We start from the raw sequence: 5258 nt of genomic DNA, 5'->3' as shown, positions 1-5258 counted from the left end.
CAAACCGGTGGAGCCCGTAATTTCGACTTCCATACACAACCAATCGAACCCGTAAGGCAATACCCAAGGCCTGGATTGATGGGCACAACTACCCAAACTTCTTTCGGAGCAAACACCATTGATAGTCGAGAGGCCATGAGGAAGTATAATGGTGTTTTTGTGCCATAAAATACCCTAAAATCCAATGTTTTCGGGCTTTGCATTTGGGTTGCATAACCGTTTATCTATATATTTACATATTTTTAAGTATATATAAGTTGTAGTTTTTCTTTTGCATTTGGGTTGTATAACCCTTTATCTGTATGTTTATCTGTTTTTAAGTATCTATGTATGTACAAATAATCTTTGCTTGAAAGTTGCTAAAGTATCAGGAACCGAAGATTATCTCACACATGAATCTATACTAATTTTAAATATTTCTATTGGTTTTAAAAATTGAGAGATTGGTCATATGTGCTGGTTTATACAACAACAAAAAAACAACAATAAAATCAAACTTATGAATACCATTGAATATAATATTAACTTGCAAAATTCTTTGTAAAATAAGAGTTAAAAGTCGCTTTTACAAAACTATATAATCATTGTTAGCGTCGTAAAATATAATTTAAAAAATTCTTGAATATTATTATTTTCTCATATTTACTTATTCAACTATCTATAATTTATTTATTTTTCTAAAACCACTTAAGTTATGTTTAATTATACAATATATTAAAGTTATCGGACCTTATCTACAGTATTCTATGGTCTGTTTTGTCAAATTGAGTCCTTCTACTTTGATGTACTTGCTGTTTGGCTTTCCCATTTTTTTGCTCCTTTATTTTGCATTTTGCGTTGGGTGTTATAGTTGTGATAGATTTCAACAGTAAACTGTTGAAAATCTATCCAACTTTCGTCCTTCTATTTTTCTTTCTTATTATCTGGCAAGTGTGTTAGATTTCAAGGGGCTATTTTGCAAATTTTCGTCATCCTTTTCAACGTGGCTGACTCCACCGCCCCACCGCCCTAGACGTCGTCAAATGTGTTCGTGTCAATTTCTATCCATTTCCATGTGTCTTCTTCCTGTTAAACTTTATTTTCTTTTCCCCTGTGATTCTCTTTCTTGGTGGTCATCTACTTTCGTTTCTCTCGATCTCACTCTGCTTCTTTCCCGTTCTCCTCAACCATGGTAACCGCCCCCACCTCTTTTATCACCGCTTCGGTTTCTTTCGTCCACCGATCGTCTCCTGCTTTTCTTCTCCAGTGTTATTCGCTGCTTCCACACATAAGTGTAACCAATAAGAGCAGTATCCACTGCTTCATTCCCCATTTGAGCTTCCACCGCACCATCAATTTTTTATCTTCCACCGCCTCTGTCCGTGTTCATATATCCTACCGCCTTCTCTCACCGACTCTGATTTCGTTCCTTTCCCTTCTAATCGTTTACCGATTCCTTTTTTATTTTACAACGTTGGGCTCCTGCAGACGTCTTCTTGTCATCGCCGGACTTGGTGTTGCCTTATTCTCGCCAAAAATTGAGGTAAAGGAAATCGGTAGCTTGATATTTTTCACTTCGGTTTGGTTGATGATTCACGCTTCGATGATCTCCGACTTCATAGCCAAAAATATATCTGATTTGATTCTGAGATAAATTCAATCGTGATAATTGAGGATATAATTAAAACGCATGGATACAATAAAGAAGCGAAGATAGTTCAATGGTGAAATTGGGTTCAAGTGTGGAGCAAACAATGAAGATGGTGAAGAAACAGTATGATTCAGAAGGCAGAAGCCCTCAAATTGATCAACACTCCATTTCAAGCTTTGAACTTCACCCTTCTCATTTTAGTCTTCAAAGTAAGTAAATTTCTTCTTTCATTTTTATGTTCAGATGAATTTGATTTCATTATCTTTCCCACTTTTATTTTGTTGGCTACAGGTTTCAGAAGTGGGAAGACTCAACAAGGATTTAGATTTGGACGAGAAACATGCCTATAAGCCGTTTGATGAAATGTCTGATCAAATTAAGGTAGGTTATTGGCAAATGAATACTAAATTCCAACTTTACAGGAAATTTCCAATGCAACTTTGGGTATCAGGTCATATCTGCCATACTTTTGGTTCTTAATTTTTATGTCTATTGGTTGGATTTTTAATTGGCTTCAACTTATGCTGATAGAATGTTATGTATATTTTTTTTTGGGGTTTACTATATAATGACTTATTGTGGGTGCAATTTTGATTCATGGACTGCAGCAGGGAATACTTTCAAATACTCCGGCGTATTGGAGACAAAGATGGAACATTGAGAACACAATATTCACTAAACTACAACACAATATTGTGTAGCAACCACATCTCCAAAACAGGTCCATAACACATTTTTCTTTTCAAATCCGCTTTTTACTTTCTAGGGTGTTCAGTTTTGTACACTTTTGGATTGAACTAAATTACTAATTATATTCAAAAGCTCTAGAAACAAAAACTATTCATAAACTGTAAAAATATGTCATAGATTAGGATGGTCATTTTTGTAAAAGCCGGTTTCGGATAAACAAAAAAAAACGTCACAAGTTATGATTAAAAAAAACATACATTTAGTTAAAATAAATTTTTTTTATTAGATGAAACTGAAAATATAGGTGGACTTTTATTTAAGTTTAAAGGATTTTTTAAAGATGCCCCTATATAACATCCATTAGTGCATTCTTAATGTTTAAACAATGAGGGGTATGCTTGGTATTTAATAGTTACAATCTTTTTATTGCAGATAATGTGTTTTTTAGAATTAGAGACTGATTATATAAACCCATACGAGTTAGCAACTAAGATAAACAACATTATGTTACCTGGGTTATTTTTCTTTTTCCACAGGATGTACCTGATGAAACAAGTATCCAATTTTGACAGCTACCTGTTTTAGGACCTTGCAGCTTTGACCAAAGAGGAGGTGAGTCTCATTTGCTCCATAACTTCTTTTTCTCTGTTTTCATGATTGTTTGGTTTTAGTTTTTTGTGGGTTCCATAACTTATGCTTTCTCCCATTCTTTCTCAATTTCTGTTGATTTTTTGATATATGAAGGTTATTAGGTCTGAGGTTAATGGAGATCAATACAAATTGGAAGGAGATTCAGAAACACTTTCTAACCTACAAGGGAACACCTCAAGTTCTTAGCCTTGGAATCAGATTAAAAATCTTATTTACTGCACATTAACCGAACACTTTCTAACCCCCGCAAAGCGGGGGTCCTTCCCTAGTTAAAATTAAAGTTAAACATTATAGATTAATAATTTACTAACAATATTTTGATTAGCAAATTGCATATTTTGACTTTTGATTTCATAAACATATGAAATACAAAGCATACCGATACAAGTGCATGATTTTATACCTATATAACAGATGATTGTAAATGTGTTATTTATGTCTTTACCACTTAGGCTACACGGTGCACCATGTGCCGCATACCGCGGTAAGATGCGGTATGCGGTAAGCACCCTACCGAGGTGCCAAAAAAATACGGTAAGGATTTATTCGGGTATGGTTTTGCCGCACGAAAAAGGGGGAAGGAACCGTTTCTAGCCTAACAAATTGTAGATATATTTAATTATTATTGAAATTTGATTTCCTTCCTTGCGTATTCATATAATCGTGTGGTTAGTTTTTTACAGCGCCCTAATAAAAAAGAAAAGACACATACAACATACTCACGAGTTACTCATGAACAAAGAACGGAAGAATGCATCCTTACGTATTCGTATAATTGTGAGTTCTTTTTACTACAAATAGTAGACGACATTTATGTAGTTTTCAAAAAATCATAAATTTAATTTTGCATATTGTTGCTATTTAAAGGTCATCATGATGAAATCGATGTTGGAGGAAGAAAAAGGAACTCTAGCATGAATGAATCATCGAATTGGTTTTTGGATATTTTTTAACAATTGCACTTTATATGAATATTTTTATTTTCAATTTTATTTTATGTTAACAGATTTATGACTTTATATTGAAAACCACTTTTTAGATGTTAATGGTTTTAATCACTTTATGACTTTATGTCAAAAAACTTAATTTTTTTAAAATGTGTTGCTTATTTATTAAACGGGTTATGCAGATTGAGTTCAACCCACTAACCTATGAACCCGCGAACCCATATACTAAAACGAGTTATATAGGTTGGGTTGGGTTGAGGTTTTCAACCCCCTAACTCGTGACATACCAACCTATATATTATATGGGTTGGGTTGAGTTTATATTTTTTGATCCGCCAACCCGCCCAACCATGACCTGCAACTCGAACCCAACCCAATTGTCAGGCCTACAATTTGTTAACTCGACGGAAAAGTGGGGAATGTAATGAACAAATTTTAGAGACGAGTCATAAAAATTTTTTGTTGATAATAATAAGAATTCGTTCAAGGTTCTTGAAATTTGGAGGTTTTTATCTAAGTACCCGAAATTGGTAAAAGAGTATGGTAGCAAAGAAGGTGATTCGAACAAAACCAAAGTTTCCGAGACGACTTACACTACTTCATCGGATGCACATTTTGGGGTTGATTTGAACGAAATGGATGAGATCAAGCTTGAAGAAGTAGTTCGTCCAATGCGTCGAGATATGGCAGACAAAGAGGATCGTCGTCAAATACATAAGGAACGGGAAGAGGAGATGAAGTAAATAGAGTTGCTAGTAGTTTGGAAATTTATAATTTAAATTTTAAGAGTCCTTTGAGTTTTGAAAATGAGAAGTTGGAGGAGAAAAAAAGATCAAGAGAGGAAAAGCAACAAGTTCAAGTGGAGAAGCAAAGAAGTCACGATATGAAATTTTTAACAAAACCTTTCGATCACCTCTTCGGAGACGAGCTTGATATGGTTTTAAAGACTATAGTGGAAATCATGAAAAAATATTACAGTTAGTAATCGTTTTTTTTGGATTGTAGTCGTTTTTATGTTTTTTTTTGTCGTTTTTAGGATTGCAATCATTTTTATGTATTTTTTTTAGGAATGTAATCAATTAATGAAGTTTTAGTTAATTACATGTTATCCAACTAAAACATGAAAACAAATGTTTTTTAATTGATTACGTTTTGTTCAACTAAAAAAAACAATAGTTGTGATAAAGTAAGGTATGACACCCACCATTTTTGTAGGGTATTATGAAAAATGACATGACACTTGAAAAATATGATGAGTGTGATATGACACCCACCAGCCTTTAAAAAATATGTCTCTTACAGTATTACAAGACAGTTATACGTGTATAACACTTATAATA

General features: G+C 33.6%; 1 long non-coding RNA gene across 2 annotated transcripts; it reads left to right on the top strand.

The window, feature by feature from the left end:
* The first annotated feature begins 1027 nt into the window (after positions 1 to 1027).
* LOC145070239 (uncharacterized) lies at positions 1028 to 4011 on the top strand. Of its 2 annotated transcripts, none has more exons than XR_013689871.1 (6): positions 1028 to 1839; positions 1922 to 2011; positions 2242 to 2351; positions 2857 to 2932; positions 3065 to 3748; positions 3839 to 4011. It is a non-coding gene; the product is annotated as an uncharacterized LOC145070239 (long non-coding RNA). The 2 variants fall into 2 exon arrangements; XR_013689870.1 differs by having other exon boundaries at positions 1036 to 1839; positions 2239 to 2351.
* The last annotated feature ends 1247 nt before the right edge of the window (positions 4012 to 5258 follow it).

This window comes from Lactuca serriola, chromosome 8 (assembly GCF_051521515.1).
Source record: "Lactuca serriola cultivar US96UC23 chromosome 8, Lser_US96UC23_V15, whole genome shotgun sequence".
Lineage (NCBI taxonomy): Eukaryota > Viridiplantae > Streptophyta > Magnoliopsida > Asterales > Asteraceae > Lactuca > Lactuca serriola.
Note: the sequence above shows the minus strand (reverse complement) of the source record. Positions and strands in the feature narration are given on the sequence as shown.